Here is an 18,385-nt window from a genome sequence, read left to right on the forward strand (position 1 = left end):
TGGAGACCACAAAGGGACAATCTGCAAATGCTGAGATGTCCCTCTCCAGAAAGGCCCATTCAAGCCTCTTTGGCTTTTTCAGGTTCTCCTTGTCCATTTTCTTCATAGCGCAGACTTGGTTTGTGTCTTTATGGCGAACTAAGTGGACGGCCCTGGAGAGGAGAAAAAAACATGATTTACTATAAATTCTTATTAACAATCTATCTATAGATCTCATCAAATGATCTCCTGTATTAATGATTAATGTGGGGCCATCACTAGAAAACCATGTCTATAAATACATAAAATAACACTCCACAAATGATCACCAATGGGGGGTCCTCATCCACGTCACATCCTAACTGACCTGAATAGTGACAGATAGATGTGGACCGTGATGTGAACTCATAATTTGTCCATGGGAACATAACATGGGAAGGACGCAGAGACATCGTCATAAGGAGCCCTGGGAAATATATATAATACCAAAGTAAAGCTCACCCAAAGGCTCCACTGCTGATCAGTTTGATCGGTTTATAGTCGCTCTTACAAGGATTTCTCCCCAGGTTCAATGATCCGATCGCGGCCTAAAAAGGAATAAGAAATGACATTAAGACATAGAAACTGCAGGGGAATAAAAGCTGAAGATGCAGGAACGTCTCTCTTCTATATTATGTCCATGATGATTACACTGCAGCAGATGTAGGGGACGTGATACAAGCCGGACCCTGCACAGACACTATTATATTATAGGAGATATCCCCCTTATACAAAGACACAGGCGGAAATACAAACTCCGCACCACTGAGTACAGACTGTCCTCACAGATGATGAAGCCACAGGGACAGGTGGCCATAAAATACCCTGTGTCTGCCTGGAGTGGACATGGAGGCCTCCACCATCATAAATCCGACCTTCTGCTAAATGGCTGGTAATCTGGAGAAGATCAGACAACAAGGACATGAGATGTAGACCTGTGTCTGCCTGGAGAGGACAGGGAGGCCACCATCATGAAACTGACCTTCTGCTATATGATTGGTAATCTGGAGAAGATGAGACAAGGACATGAGATGTAGACCTGTGTCTGCCTGGAGCGGACATGGAGGCCTCCACCATCATAAATCTGAGCTTCTGCTATATGGCTGGTGATCTGGAGAAGATCAGAGAACAATGACATGAGATGGAAACCTGTGTCTGCCTGGAGAGGACAGGGAGGCCTCCACCATCATGAACCTGAGCTTCTGCTATATGGCTGGTGATCTGGAGAAGATCAGACAACAAGGACATGAGATGTAGAAGATGATAAATCCTTACCAGGTGCTCCACTGAGTAGGCCGGATACTCCAGTACAAGCAGGACATTTTGGGCCAGTTGTTTAATAAAGGCCAATTCTCCACTTTGGGATTTTTCTTCAGCCTATAGAGATGAAAACAAAGAAGAATGAAAATCATGAGAGAAAAAGCAAAACGGAGGAGGCCATTTATATCACCATGTTACTTATGCTATCTACACTACAAGTACTACATGACAACTGACGAGGGATCCGGTCGCTTGTAAACCTTTAAATCCCCACATCCTCCCTCCATACCCAATGTATGTATATAAGACACATGGCTGCTTGTGACCTGTGTAAAATGGCCACAGCAGACTCCAACTCAAAACGCGGGGTGACTGCAACAATGATAGCCCCACAATTATATACAGTAGATATCTAATAGGCTTTAAACCAGAAGAAAAACAACACCTAATTAAGAGTTAGACCCTAGCCGCACCACACCGACACCACACCGACACAAGGGTTAAGGCATTAATATCCCACATTAATACCACTATCCTCACAGGACCGAAGTCCACTAGTTATATTGAGATGTAACAAAGTCACTATTCCCCCAACAGTAACCTCCGTCCAAAGGACATCACATTTATCAAGACTCTGACCCAAACCTATCCCCCACCGCTGTGACCGTCCCAAAACCTCTACTTATCAAGTGCCAGCCTTCAAACTTTCCTCCCATCTCTTTATAAGGGCTGGTTGGATGCTGGAACGTGAAACTCCTACCTTCTTCCTTTTATTGTCCCCCTGTAACCCAGCTCCTCAACTCCTTCCCGCAAATGTACGGGTTATTAACATCCTGGAAGGGTCCTCACATGTGGAGGGGGCTCAGGAGCTGAGCTCCCCAAACATGCGTATATGAAATAGCCAGCATCTGTCCCTAAAAACCGTGGACAACGCAGAATTCTTCTGTTAACCATTTAAATAAAGCTGTCAGTCTGTGACAGTATCATTTCAATTGTGCATGCACCGATGCCTGAGCACTCTTGCTTTCATCGGCCCTCCACAAGGCGATCACAGGGGTCTAATGCATTTCTAGGACAACCAGGGGTCTGCTGAAGACCTCCGTTGCTGAAACCACGGTCCTCCTTGTGAAGCTTAGCTATAGGCTGAGCTCCAGAGGAGATCAAGATTTTCACTATATAGCGCAATACTGTAGTATTGCAATATATAGTATGAGCGATTTGCAGGATTAAGTCCCCTAAGGGAACGAAAAAAAAAATGTAAAAATAAAGAAGAAAAGATTTAAAAAAAATGTTAAAAATATAAAAGTTCAAATCACTCCTCTTTTCACCATTTAAAATAAAGAAAGGAAAAAATTAATGATCATATTTGATATTGATGCGGTTGTTAAAGTCTGATCTTTTAAGATAGGGAATTAATTAATACGATCAATAAACACCGAAAAGAGGAAAAAAAATTGGATTTGTGGGTTTTTTTTGTCTTCTCATTTCACTTAAAAACATTAATAATAAACAATCAAAACACCCATAGAATCTATGATTCTATGACACTCTATGTACACAAAGTTCACTGCAAAACTCAAATCTTCACTCATCCCAATCGACAGAAAACTAAAATGTTATGGGTCCCTGAATATAGCGACACAAAGAACCATTGCATCTCACTTGGAATTTTTTTCCCTTGTTTCAGTACAATGTATGGTAAATAGAATGGAGCCACTGAAAGCTACAACTTGTCCTGCAAAAGAATCAAGCCCTCACATGTCTATGGCAATGGAAAAATAACAAATTTATGGCTCTTGAAAGAAAGTGAGGAAAAAATGAAGGCATAACAACGAAAACTCTGTGGTCCATAATTGGTTAACCAATCCAATTCCCCCCTACCTCCACAACCCTCCCAATAACCCTGTAGATATCACCCTCTCCCTTGTCATGTAGCCTGTATGCCCTATTACTGCTCCCCGGCTATTATCTGGGTATTTGGTACAGGTTAAACTTATATTCCATTATTATTTTCCATTATTACTATATGATTTGTGCAGATTGTCTGCTATTTACCTGTTGTACTAATGTCCATATGTTCTTCTGTAAATGCTCAAGATATTCTGAGCTTATATGACCTCGTTTGTATTTGGTCAGGCAATCTCTCACAAGCTCCATTACCAGCCGGTAAGTGAAGCTGAGGACGCCATCGGGTAGTGGTAGCACAAAGTCAGGGTCATAGGTGGTAAGAATCCCCTGGAGTAGTGCTAACACCTGAAGTCTGTCTGGAGGAATTCCAGACATTTCCAGTAAATCCAAGCGCAGTCTGTATATGACTAGCTATATGGCTTATCACACCGACAACAATGACACCGGAAAGTCAAAGTGACAACTAGAGTGTAATCACTTGTAGAAGTAGTGATGGTTAATTGTGATGTCATAATGGAATCTTGTGTTCTACTCTTAAAGGGGCAGCTTACCTTATAAGGAAGTTGCCTAGCATCCCTTAAGGAGGCATCAATATAGGCTGAGCATCGGTACCATATGCAGACATGGATGATAGAGCTATGGACGCTTTACTCTTCTGAGCAGTTAGAGTATTATTATGTTGTTACATAAATTATTTATATCTGTTCCACACAATAAAAATTAGTGTTTTGTATCAATAAGAAAGTCAGATTCCGGAGCTAAAAGACAATGTATATCTTTGTACCGTGTTAGGGGCTAAAAGAAGTATCTTTACTGAGGGAACAGGGCCGGACTAGGGGCTGCGCCCAGCTCTGGCATAGGACGCACACAGGCCCATGTTACTCTCCCACACCCACTTTCAAAGATGAGGGTCTCTATTACAAATATGACCCTGCCTACCATTGGAGAAAATCTAAATTTACTACTCCCCGTGATACCAATTTATTAGGATGATCATTTAGGTCTCTTTATCACATTAATAGTTCCCCTTGGGCATCCTTATAATAATAAGAGTGCCCCTCTGGGTCTCCTTATAATAATATTAGTGCCCCTCTGGGTCTCCTTATAATAATATTAGTGCCCCTCTGGGTCTCCTTATAATAATAATAGTGCCCCTCTGGGTCTCCCTATAATAATAATAGTGCCCCTCTGGGTCTCCCTATAATAATAATAGTGCCCCTCTGGGTCTCCTTATAATAATAATAGTGCCCCTCTGGGTCTCCCTATAATAATAATAGTGCCCCTCTGGGTCTCCCTATAATAATAATAGTGCCCCTCTGGGTCTCCTTATTATAATAATAGTGCCCCTCTGGGTCTCCTTATAATAATAATAGTGCCCCTCTGGGTCTCCCTATAATAATAATAGTGCCCCTCTGGGTCTCCTTATTATAATAATAGTTCCCCTCTGGGTCTCCTTATAATAATAATAGTGCCCCTCTGGGTCTCCCTATAATAATAATAGTGCCCCTCTGGGTCTCCTTATAATAATAATAGTTCCCCTCTGGGTCTCCTTATAATAATAATAGTGCCCCTCTGGGTCTCCCTATAATAATAATAGTGCCCCTCTGGGACTCCTTATAATAATAATAGTGCCCCTCTGGGTCTCCTTATAATAATAATAGTGCCCCTCTGGGTCTCCTTATAATAATAATAGTGCCCCTCTGGGTCTCCCTATAATAATAATAGTGCCTCTCTGGGTCTCCTTATAATAATAATAGTGCCCCTCTGGGTCTCCTTATAATAATAATAGTGCCCCTCTGGGTCTCCTTATAATAATAATAGTGCCCCTCTGGGTCTCCCTATAATAATAATAGTGCCCCTCTGGGTCTCCTTATAATAATAATAGTGCCCCTCTGGGTCTCCTTATAATAATAATAGTGCCCCTCTGGGTCTCCTTATAATAATAATAGTGCCCCTCTGGGTCTCCCTATAATAATAATAGTGCCTCTCTGGGTCTCCTTATAATAATAATAGTGCCCCTCTGGGTCTCCCTATAATAATAATAGTGCCTCTCTGGGTCTCCTTATAATAATAATAGTGCCCCTCTGGGTCTCCTTATAATAATAATAGTGCCCCTCTGGGTCTCCCTATAATAATAATAGTGCCCCTCTGGGTCTCCTTATAATAATAATAGTTCCCCTCTGGGTCTCCCTATAATAATAATAGTGCCCCTCTGGGACTCCTTATAATAATAATAGTGCCCCTCTGGGTCTCCTTATAATAATAATAGTGCCCCTCTGGGTCTCCCTATAATAATAATAGTGCCCCTCTGGGTCTCCTTATAACTTTAAAGGGAATCTGTCAGAAGGATCAGCTCTCCCTCCCAAGCCGTCTATATGGGCATACGTTATACACGTGGTCCCTTTACCAGCGAGGTTGGTCGACTGGGATAAGAAAATCATTCAACGAGAGACTAGATGGATTTTATTATCGAATGTCCTATTGTTATAGTGTGTTCACTATTCACTATGGCCCTATTACATAGACTATCACCATACAGTGTGTAGGCCAATTGTGGCTGCGCTCTTCTATACGGCATAGTCGGCCATTTGGACGGACTTCTTTTCTTTATCTATACTTTTAATCTTGGCTGCACTGAATATTGATTCAGGGTTAAATGATTCTCCTTTGTGTGTGCATCGATTATATCTGGTACATTTACACTATATTAATACATCCTCTATATTTATAATATATCTATACACCTATATTCCCTGTTGTCTTGTTGCCTAGCCATTATGGGAACCAATCTGGACCTACAGTGCTGGCCAAAAGTATTGGCACCCCTGCAATTCTGTCAGATAATACTCAGTTTCTTCCTGAAAATGATTGCAATCACAAATTCTTTGGTATTATTCTCTTCATTTAATTTGCTTGCAAGGAAAAAACACAAAAGATAATGAAGCAAAAATCAAATCATTTATCATTTCACACAAAACTCCAAAAAAGGGCCGGACAAAAGTATTGGCACCCTCAGCCTAATACTTGGTTGAAGAACCTTTAGCCAAAATAACTACGAACAACCGCTTACGGTAACCATCAATGAGTTTCTTACAATGCTCTGCTGGAATTGTAGACCATTCTTCTTTGGCAAACTGCTCCAGGTCCCTGATATTTGAAGGATGCCTTCTCCAAACTGCCATTTTGAGATCTCTCCACATGTGTTCTATGGGATTTAGGTCTGGACTCATTGCTGGCCACCTTAGAAGTCTCCAGTGCTTTCTCTCAAACCATGTTATAGTGCTTTTGGAAGTGTGTTTTGGTCATTGTCCTGCTGGAAGACCCATGACCTCTGAGGGAGACCCAGCTCACACTGGGCCCTACATTATGCTGCAAAATTTGTTGGTAGTCTTCAGACTTCATAATGCCATGCACAAGGTCAAGCAGTCCAGTGCCAGAGGCAGCAAAGCAACCTCAAAACATCAGGGAACCTCCGCCATGTTTGACTGTAGGGACCGTGTTCTTTTCTTTGAATGCCTCTTTTATTTTCCTGTACACTCCATGTTGATACTTTTTCCCAAAAAGCTCTACTTTTGTCTCATCTGACCAGAGAACATTCTTCCAAAATGTTTTAGGCTTTCCCAGGTAAGTTTTGGCAAACTCCAGCCTGGTTTTTTCATGTCTCGGGGTAAGAAGTGGAGTCTTCCTGGGTATCCTACCATGCAGTCCCTTTTCATTCAGACGTCGACGGATAGTACGGGTTGACACTGTTGTACCCTTGGACTGCAGGGCAGCTTGAACTTGTTTGGATGTTAGTCGAGGTTCTTTATCCACCATCTGCACAATCTTGCATTGAAATCTCTCGTCAATTTTTCTTTTCCGTCCACATCTAGGGAGGTTAGCCACACTGCCATGGGCTTTAAACTTCTTGATGACACTGCGCACGGAAGACACAGGAACATTCAGGTCTTTGGAGATGGACTTGTAGCCTTGAGATTGCTCATGCTTCCTCACAATTTGGTTTCTCAAGTCCTCAGACAGTTCTTTGGTCTTCTTTCTTTTCTCCATGCTCAATGTGGTACACACAAGGACACAGGACAGAGGTTGAGTCAACTTTAATCCATGTTAACTGGCTGCAAGTGTGATTTAGTTATTGCCAACACCTGTTAGGTGCCACAGGTAATTTAGAGGTGCTGTTAATTACATGAATTAGAGAAGCATCACATGATTTTTCAAAGGGTGCCAATACTTTTGTCCACCCCCTTTTTTAGGTTTGGTGTGGAATTATATTCAATTTGGCTTTAGGACAATTCCTTTTGTGTTTTTTTCATTGAAGACAAATTAAATGAAGAGAATAATACCAAAGAATTTGTGATTGCAATCATTTTCTGGAAGAAACTGAGTATTATCTGAATTGCAGGGGTGCCAATACTTTTGGCCAGCACTGTATGATGTGATAAATACTTGATGAGATCCATAAAACAGCGCCCCCTATTGGAGCCCACTGTTCGTTTCAAGCATGGACCTTCTGGTATCTGTATGGGGAGGAAACCTCTCGCTGGAGCGCCGCGTGCCTCCCAATGCGCACTGACGCCCCCTCCGGTCTCATCGCTGGAACACATTTTTATGTAAAGTGTCATTGAATGCAGCAGCCGGGTCTAAGCTCCTAATAAACACAACCCTCCGCCTGCCCCGCTGTGTTATTACAGGCTCTATTCCCCTTCAAGCCTAAGCGTCAGAATGCCTGCTCCTCCTCTTACCTCCCCCTTTCACCTGCTGTTATAGTACAGCCTGTCTGGGCTCTGTATTAAAGCCTCTTATTAACCCTCTCCCCCTATGTATCTACTGGTAGACCCCATATTAATATAAGCCCCTTGCATACCATGAGCTGCAATATTATTATTGTAAGAAACCCCATGTGCACTATTATTATCAGGCATAGATGGGGGCATTATTATTCAGTATCGGCACACAGGGGGCATTATTACTATCTAAGGCAAGGGTGGGCAATTAATTTTCCAAAGAGATCACATGAGAGACCATGACTGTTGCGGAGAACGAACCAATAGACAGATATGAATTCTGCTCAATATTCATATCAACATATTAATTACATTTATTATAATATATTAATATTATCACTAGAGATGAGCGGTGTTCGACTCGAACTGTTCGCCAATCTCAAATTCGAGCTGTTTTGGGCAGTGTTCGAGCCGTTCAGCGAACACGAACAATTTGAAAAAAATCCGGCTGTTCGAGGTTATGTTCCATAACTGTTCGTGCACCAAAATCATAACTGGATTTTTTCTCAGTAATGCTGAAAATTAATGTTAATACGCAGTTTGAGTGTACAGCGGGGCGGGGGGAGGGGCAGGGGATGGATCTCTGCAGAAATAATGAAGATCTCCATTTTTTTTTCTCTTTCCCCCATTTACAGTGGGGAGATGCAATCTGTCAGCCTATCAGCAGCGCACACACGGAGCGAACTGCTTTTTTCACACAAGCAAAGGCATGTGTCATTGGCAGTGTATGTCACATGTCCTTGCCCTATAAGACCCAGCCATTTTCCACGTAGCCACCATTTTCTCACTGCTGCAGCTGCGTGTTAGACGGCACCGCTGTTGCTGTGTGCGCTATACTTTGAGTGTTCATTTCAAGCCAATTTTCGCACAAATCTACAGATAGCTTGGGAGTAGGGGATAGTTGTGATTGCAGTCCTTTTGAGGACTAGGTTACATCATTTCCTACGACTTTTATCAGGCAGGTCTGTGCTCTTAAATAGATAGGTTGGGAGTAGGGTCTACTTGTAATTGCAGTCCTTTTCTGGACTAGGTTACAGCATTTCCTAGGACTTTTTGCTAGGCAGGTCTGTGCCAGTGCTGTGCAAGTTTTTTTTCACAGCATTTGGCTAAATCTAGCTAAGCAAATCCTTTTTGGCCTCTTGCAGTGTGTGTTAGTCAGTGGAGTAGCCTATCTGTGTTGCAAGCTATACCACCTGTGTATAGAATACAAATTTTTTTACTGCACCTAGCCAAGTAAAACCTTTTGGGCATAGCATCATTCTATTAGTCCATCTATACTAACCTCCACCAGGTTGCAAATTAAAAATAATTTTTATCTGCATCTAGCTCTGAAAAAAATGTGGTCTTGTAGCAGTGTGTGGGACTTGTTCTATTAGTCCATCTATACTAACCTCCACCAGGTTGCAAATTAAAAATAATTTTTAGCTGCATCTAGCTCTGAAAAAAAATTTGGGCTTGTAGCAGTGTGTGGGACTTGTTCTATTAGTCCATCTATACTAAGCTCCACCAGGTTGCAAATTAAAAATAATTTTTATCTGCATCTAGCTCTGAAAAAAAATTTGGGCTTGTAGCAGTGTGTGGGACTTGTTCTATTAGTCCATCTATACTAACCTCCACCAGGTTGCAAATTAAAAATAATTTTTAGCTGCATCTAGCTCTGAAAAAAAATTTGAGCTTGTAGCAGTGTGTGGGACTTGTTCTATTAGTCCATCTATACTAAGCTCCACCAGGTTGCAAATTAAAAATAATTTTTATTTGCATCTAGCTCTGAAAAAAAATTTGGGCTTGTAGCAGTGTGTGGGACTTGTTCTATTAGTCCATCTATACTAAGCTCCACCACCTATGTATGTAATAAAATTGTTTTACTGCATCTAACCCAGCCAATGCTTTTGGGCTAATACAGCAGTTTGGCCACTCAGCTCTGCTCGGTTCCCATCCATTGTTTTTTGTGCAAACAACTCCAGAGTTGTCAATTAGTTAACCACCAAAATGAGTGGAAAAAGGCCTGCTGATGGTGGAAAGGGGAATAGGTGTGTTGGGAAGGGAAAAAAAGGTTGTGTCCGTGGGGTAGGTGTTAAAGCAACAGTAACATCTGCAGAAGAAAGACCATCTTCCAGCCAAACTAAGATGTCTACTTCTTTTAGTGGACTATGTGATAAGATCCCTTTCTTACGGCCACGCCAATCGCTACAAATTCCAGATGAGGCACAAAAACAGCAGGTGCTTCAACGGATATCAAGTGCTCCTTCAAGTGGGCTCTCCTCCACCTCAACCATAATGTAGACCCTCGTTCCCAAACTGTATCTCCTGTTGGTGGAGAGAATGAGGAAGGCGATGATGAGACTCAAATACCTGATTGGAACGACAACTTGAGATTTTTGTCAGGGCAGGAAGAGGTTGACTCTGAGGACGACTGGTGTGATAACACACAGGGTGATGATGACGAGGTTGGAGATCCCACTTACTGTCAACCCACAGTCAGCCAGTCGATGAGGTCAGCAGAGGAGGTGGAGGAGGATGCTAGTGACGACGAGGTCAGGTTGCGCCTTCTTGGACAGAGACGTAGTACTGGAAGCACGTCAACAACTGCATCCTCAAACACAACTCTGCCTCTGACCACAAGTCGTAGTGGCTCTTCAGGTCGCATGGGTGCTAAGCCTTGCATAGCTTGGGCATTTTTTCAGATCGATAAGAATGACCCAACTCGTGTTATCTGTAACATTTGTCAGAAAAAGCTAAGTAGAGGGCAAAAAATACATAGTTTGAGTACTTCATACATGAACCGGCACATGGATATGAAGCATAAGTTGCAGTGGGAAGCTCACTGTGCTACAATGCGGCCTAGCCGGCTGGGCCAACCACCATCAGCCACATCTTGTGCATCCGCAGCCTCTTCATCCTCTGTGACTGGGGGGATAGCAGTCACACCTGTTTTGGGACGCAAACCGGCCACCTCTTTACCCGCAACAGCCAGTGTGATTGTCAGGTCATCATTTTATTTGGAGGTGGAAACACCAGCTGGTGTTGAGCGCTCTCCGACATCGATAGCACCACCTTTGGATCAAGGCAACCTAACATGTCCGCCTGCATCTTCCTCACAGACCCGCAGTTTGCCGGGGACACCCTTCTCAACCCCGTCTAAGCACAACAGCCAGCCCTCGGTCCCTCAGATGTGGATGTGGCACCCAGGGGAATGGGGATAACTCGGTACCCGGGCCTTTGGCCTGGCCTTTAGGGATGTCGCGGTGGTCGGCTCCCGGGCCCGTACCCTGGGGTCTCTCCTAAAAAGGGGTTGATATTTGTAAAGTTTATAAAAGAAAGAGTTCGTGACGCCACCTGTGGTTTCTGGTGAGGATCACCAGCGCTGCGCAGTCTACTGAGGCTGATGATAAGGCAGCTTGATGGTATAGCTCTCCACAGTTAGAGCTGGGCCTCAGGGCAGTATAGGAACGGGGATGCAGGATATAGAGACTATTCTGGGCCAGAGCAAGAACAGGGACGGACACGATAGCCACTTCAGTACCTTTTACTGGTGGAATTTCAGGCACTCCCCGGAGCACTGTAGGATGAAGGGTGTATGTCCAGATCCTCCCCAATGAGCAGGTTTTGGGCCTCCTGGTTCTGGCTTCTGCATAATAAGTTTCTGACCTGCCTGGAGCTAGGCCTAACTTTGTCTCTGTCCTGCGCTGGCTGACCTTGTGGTAGGGCCTTCTCTTGGAGTGCACGCTCCCGACCTACGGGGCCTATGTGTCTCCTGGCTCTGGTACGTATCAGCACTTTAGCGATCCTGGGACCTGTAGTTCTCCAGGGATTCCGGTTTATCTTGCTGGGTCGTGGAGTTCCCGGCAAGCTTCGGACCCGGTGTCCGGTAAATTCTTCTTCTCGGGGTGAGCCAGCTAAGCTCCTCTGCTCCCCTATGAACTAACTCTCTACTCCTTTGCCTTCGGCCTACTCGAGCCCTCGATAGGCTACTCACACAAACGGCAGCGTGCCGCGGTTCACCGATCTTATGGCGCCGGCACACCTACAGCTCACCTCACTGAGCTACACCGAGTCTTGATCTGGATAAGCTCCACTGCAGGGTAGAATGCAGGAGCTGGAACAGGCTTTTGTCCTCTGAGGTAACACGTCTCAGCCTGCACTGGACTCACTGCTAAACCAGACTCTGACAGACTAACGGCTGCCTGGCCCCACCTTCCCTTATATATCTCCCTAAGGAGCTCCCTCTGGTGGTCTGAGGTGGAAGGTGCAGATGTGTGAATGGTTATGGGGGCCTCTTGTGGAGGAGTCCTTCAATACACCCTTCTGGGTCTGTGATGCCAAGCACAGCTGGGCTTCACATGGACAAGTAAAAGACCATTTCCTCCTAGCCATGAGAAAGCTAAGAGGTTGAATTTCACCATCTGCAAGCTCTTGGCTACATAAATGCTGCCTTTCCGCCTGGTGGACACAGAGGATTTTCGAGACCTTATGTCCCGTCACAGTGCCCCAGTACCAGATGTCCAGTCGGCACTACTTCTCAAAGAAAGGTGTGCCTGCACTCCACCAGCATGTCGCACACAACATCACCGCTTCTTTGAGAAACTCTGTGTGTGACAGGGTGCATTTCACCACAGACACTTGGACGAGTAAGCATGGACAGGGGCGTTACATGTCGCTGACTGGGTACTGGGTAACTATGGTGACAGGACAAGGGGCTGCTGTCCAAGTCTTGCCGTCCCCACGAGTTGTGCGTCAATCCTCTTTATCTCGAAGTTCCTCCACTGCTTCTGCCTCCTCAACCTCCTCTCGGTCCTCCACCTGCACCCAAAGCCTGTCTGGTCATGCCACAAGCTTTCTAACTGCGCAGAAGGGATCCTGCACAGCTCCTTACTATGCTGGCAGCAGGGCTCAACGTCATCAGGCGGTTTTTACTTTGAAATGTCTGGGAAATGTGAGTCACACAGCTGAGGAGTTGTGGTCAGCTCTGGAGAACCAGTTTCATGAATGGTTGTCTCCACTGGACCTGAAACCAGGGAAGGCCGTGTGCGACAATGCTGCAAACCTCAGTGCGGCCCTTCGCCGGGGCAATGTCACACACGTGCCTTGTATGGCTCACGTGTTGAACCTGGTGTCCAGCAATTTTTAGGCCACTATCCTGGACTAGATAGCCTTCTGCAGAGGGCACGGTCGCTGTGTGCTCACTTCCGCTGTTCGCATCCCGCAGCTCAGCGACTTACATCTCTACAGAAGTCGTTGAGCCTGCCACTTCACAGGCTAAAACGCGATGTGCCTACCCGGTGGAATTCAACTCTGCACATGTTGCAGCGACTGTGGCAGCACCGACAAGCCCTGGTGCAATATGTTCTGACGTATAGCCTGGGCCAACGAGATCCAGAGGTGGGACAAATCACGCTGGAGGAGTGGTCTCAGATCAGGGACCTATGCATCCTTCTGCACAGTTTTGAAATGGCGACGAAGATGTTTAGTGCTTTACGATGCCATTATCAGCATGACTATTCCGGTGATTTACATGCTGGAGCACATGTTAAACAGAATTCGGAGTCAGGTGGTGGCACAAGAGGAGGTGGAGGAAGTAGAGGAGGAGGAGTTGTATGCGGAAGGGCTAACATCTGCAAAGTCCAGACAGTCGGCAGCACCAAGGCGGCAGGCATGTGAGGGTGGGGGAGATGGTTTTAGCAGGGCGCATGGTAGCAGCCAAACTAGTGAGAAATGTGCAGGAGCCCAGGAAGAAGTGGAGGACGAACTGATGGAAGACTCATCAGATGAGGGAGACCTTGATCACATTTCTGTTGTGCGAGGTTGGGGAGAGAGGGCAGAGGAAGGAAGCATGATTGTTACCTCGCCACCAACACAACAGGGACTTGGTGCTCCTGGATGCGCAAGACACATGAGTGCCTTCTTGCTGCACTACCTGCAACATGACCCTCGAATTGTGAGAATTAGAAATAATCCTGACTACTGGGTTGCCACACTGTTAGATCCCCGGTACAAAAGTAAATTTGCAGAAATTATTCATGCCATAGAAAGGGATGCACGCATGCAGGAGTATCAGCAGAGACTGTTGCAGAATCTTACATGTGCTTTTCCACAAAACACCAGTGGTGCACGTAGTGAATCTCACAGTTCCAACTAGCCAACTGTGGGACCGTCGAGTGTTCAGCACTCAAAATGTAACAGAAACACAGTATCTGCTGGTAACATCAATTTTGCGGAATCATTTCACCACTTTTTTAGCCCATCCTTTGCATGGCCACAGGAGACAAGAAGTCTGACACATAGTCAACGCCTAGAGACGATGGTACAGGAGTATCTCCAAGTAAACATTAAGCCATGACTGTGTCACTAGACCCTTGCTCTTTTTGGGCTTCCAATCTGGATAAATGGCCTGAGCTCGCCACTTATGCCTTGGAGATCTTGTCATGCCCCGCAGCCAGCGTTCTGTCTGAACGTGTGTTCAGCGCTGCTGGTGGTGTGCTGACAGATAAGCGCACGCGGCTCTCCACTGATAATGTAGACAGATTCACGTTCATAAAGATGTACAAATCATGGATCCGAAAGGACTTTTCTACCCCTGTGTCATCCTGGGGAGAGTAAAAGCTTGATGATTTGTTAATATCACCTCACCAACCGTTTTAAGCTTTCAAATTACTAATCATGTTTATCTGTATCTTGCCTGTAAATAATTTTGGCCTTGTAGCACTGTGCAGTACTGATTCTATTAGGCCATCTATACTAAACTCCATCAGATTTCAAATTACTAATCATGTTTATCTGTATCTTGCCTGTATAATAATTTTGGCCTTGTAGCACTGTGCAGTACTGATTCTATTAGGCCATCTATACTAAGCTCCACCAGATTTAAAATTACACTGGTCAATGCAGTTTTTCTGTCAAAAGGTTTTAAAACATATTTTAAGTCAATTTTGGCTGCTGATTACTAATACGAACTCCGTTTTTGGCTATCACATCAGGATTTCGAGATATTTTTGATGGAAATTAATCCTATCGAATGTTTTTTGATAAAAACCTCATAATTTTCGTTACTACATTTTGTATATTTTTAATCAAGGAATAACAAATTACAAAGTCTGTGTACAGCAAATCAAATATACTTACAAAATTAAACTACAAAATATAAAAACACATATATATGGCACACAGATGAATGGCAAATGGCAGTTATTTGAACTTTCTTTTCTTGGCTGATCTGTGATGTACAGCTTCTGGGTTGTCTCTCATCAAGCTCCAGCAATAGTCAGCCATCATATGTGAGTCCCACCGGCCTTGATACCGTTCTTCCATTGTTTTAATGTCCTGATGAAAACGCTCCCCTTGTTCCTCGCTCACATCCCCAAGATTCTCTGGAAAAAAGTCCAAATGGCTGTTTAAATAGTGAATCTTGGTACTCATTCTACATCCAAGATTTTGCAGACTCATTAGTAGCTCTTCCACAATCTCTTCATAGTTGTCTGCTTTCTTATTCCCTAGAAAATTCTGCACCACATTACAAAATGCATTCCGAGCTCTTTCTTCTGTCTCATTCATTGATGTGATAAAGTTTGGGTCTCTCATAAGTGTTCTTATTTGAGGTACATCCAATATTCCAGCCTTTTTCTTCTCTTCACTAAGACGTGGAAAAGTTGAACATGTATAGTTAAAGCATTCTCCACTGTGATTGAGAGCTTTGACGAACTGCTTCATCAATCCAAGTTTTATGTGCAGGGAAGGAAAGACAATGTTCTTCCTATCCACTAGTGAATCATGGATGACATTCTTATCGGCAGGTGCCAAACTCTGTCGCTGAGGCCATTCAGTTTTCACCCAATGCTCTGCTGTAGCTCTACTGTCCCAGTAGCACAGAAAACAAGGGTGTTTGAAAACTGTTTTTTTACTTTATTATCATAACAAATGGGAATTATGCATGTTCAAAGAAAACAAAGATATTCTCACATTTTTTGGGAGACTAAATGAAAACTAAATTTACCTTAGTGAACCGTATAAAACGGCACTTTTCATACACTACTTATATTTTTCTTGGAATTATTGAAAATGGGCTATATACCTATAGCGCAAAAACGTGATGTGATAGAGAAATTATAAGATCAGATTTGAATTCAGCACCCTCAAATTAGTCTAAAACTGTTCTTAAAGTCCATGCCAGAATTTTTTTTTTTTGTACACCAGTGTTATTAATAATCATGTTTATCTGCATCTTGCCTGTAAAATAATTTTGGCCTTGTAGCAGTTTGCAGTACTGATTCTATTAGGCCATCTATACTAAGCTCCACCAGATTTCAAATTATTACTAATCATGTTTATCTGTATCTTGCCTGTAAAATAATTTTGGCCTTGTAGCAGTTTGAAGTACTGATTCTATTAGGCCATCAATACTAAGCTCCACCAGATTTCAAATTAATAATAATTATTGTTCTCTCTCAACGTGTGTTCAGCGCTGCTGGTGTTGTGCTGACAGATAAGCGCACGCGGCTGTCCGCTGACAATGTAGACAGACTCAGGTTCATAAAGATGAACACATCATGCATAAGCAAGGACTTTTCTAGCCCTGTGTCATCCTGGGGAGAGTAAAAGCTTGAGGATTTGGTAAAATCACCTCACCAACCATTTTAAGCTTTCAAATTAATTATCATTTTTATCTGTATCTTGCCTGGAAAATAATTTTGGGCATAGTAGCAGTGTGGAGTACTGATTCTATTAGGCCATCTATACTAAGCTCCACCAGATTTCAAATTATTACTAATCATGTTTATCTCTATCTTCCCTGTAAAATAATTTTGGCCTTATAGCAGTTTGCAGTACTGATTCTATTAGGCCATCTATACTAAGCTCCACCAGCTTTCAAATTAATAATAATTTTTCGCTGCATCTATCCCGGAAAATAATTTTGGGGTTCCTAGATGCGCAAGACACATGGGTGCCTTCTTGCTGCACTACCTGCAACATGACCCTCAGATTGTCAGAATTCGAAATAATCCTGACTACTGGGTTGCCACACTCTTAGATCCCCCACACTCTTCGATCAACCTTTTCATTTTAATAAAGAACAAAAAAATGGTCATTTTTGAAATTATAAGCATTAGCAGGTTATTAGAAACTTAAATCAAACAGTTTTCAACTCAAAGCTTTATTCTAGGTGATGTTACATTTGCACATAGGACCCCTTGTTCGAAAGGAGCTTCTGAACTCTCTCGTCCATTGAATTTGTCAGGTTTTGGATGGTTTCTGCTTCAATTGTTTTGCATGAGAACAGAATACCCTCTCAGAGCTGTTTCTTAGATGTGAACTGCCTCCCGCCATCATAGACACTCCTTTTGATGATGCTCCAGAGGTTCTCAATGGGTTTGAGGTCAGGGGAGCATGGAGGTCACACCATAAGTTTGTCCCCTTTTATGCCCATATCAGCCAGAGATGCAGATGTGTTATGTGCATCATGAGACGGTGCATTATCATGCATGAAAATGATCTTGCTGTGGAATACATGGTTCTTCTTCTTGAACCATGGCAGGAAGTGCTGTTTGAGAAACTCCACATACATCATGGAGTTCATCTTTATCCCTTCAGGGATCCTAAAGGGGCCGACAATCTCTCTCCTCATGATTCCAGCCCAAAACATTACTCCACCTCCTCCTTGTTGGCGCCGTAGCCATGTTTGCATGGGGTGTCCATCAACCAGCCATCCTCCACTCCATCCATCTGGACTATCGAGCGTTGCACAGCACTCATCGGTGAATAAAACAGTTTTGAAGTCAGTCTTCATGTATTGTTTGGCCCACTGGAGCTGTTTCTGCTTGTGTACAGTGGATAGAGGAGGTCAACAGGATGGCTTATGCACAGCTGCAAACCTCTGAAGGGCCCTGCATCTTGTTGTTCGGGGGACGTTGGAGGCACCAGCAGCTTCAAAAACTTGTCTGCTGCTATGACAAGGCTTTTTTGCCGCTGCTCTTTTAACCTGACGTAATTGCCTGTAGGAAAGAGTCCTTAATTTTCCCTTATCAGCACGCACACGTGTGTACTGTGAATCAGCTACATACTTCTTGATTGTGCAATGATCACGATGAAGTGTCTTGGCAATGTTGAATGTAGTCATGCCTTGACCTAAACACTCCACAATTTGTTGCTTCTCAGCAGCCGACACATCCGTTTTCTTTCCCATTTTGGCAGAAAATGTAGGCTGCTTAATAATGTGGGACAGCCTTCTTAAGTAGTCTTGCCTTTCATTGGACACACCTGCCAAACTAATTAGCACAGGTGTCTGCAATTGCTTACAGTGATATAAAGAGCCCTGACACACATCACCATCAATGAGTTTAACTGACAAACAAAAAAATTCTTACCTTATCACTCCTAAACACTTTTTGCATAATAATTTGGAACACAGTGTACATATGCTTTTCCAC

The sequence above is a fragment of the Phyllobates terribilis genome, unplaced genomic scaffold (genome assembly GCF_046119375.1).
Source record: "Phyllobates terribilis strain yellow unplaced genomic scaffold, ASM4611937v1 Scaffold_3__8_contigs__length_932513732, whole genome shotgun sequence".
Lineage (NCBI taxonomy): Eukaryota > Metazoa > Chordata > Amphibia > Anura > Dendrobatidae > Phyllobates > Phyllobates terribilis.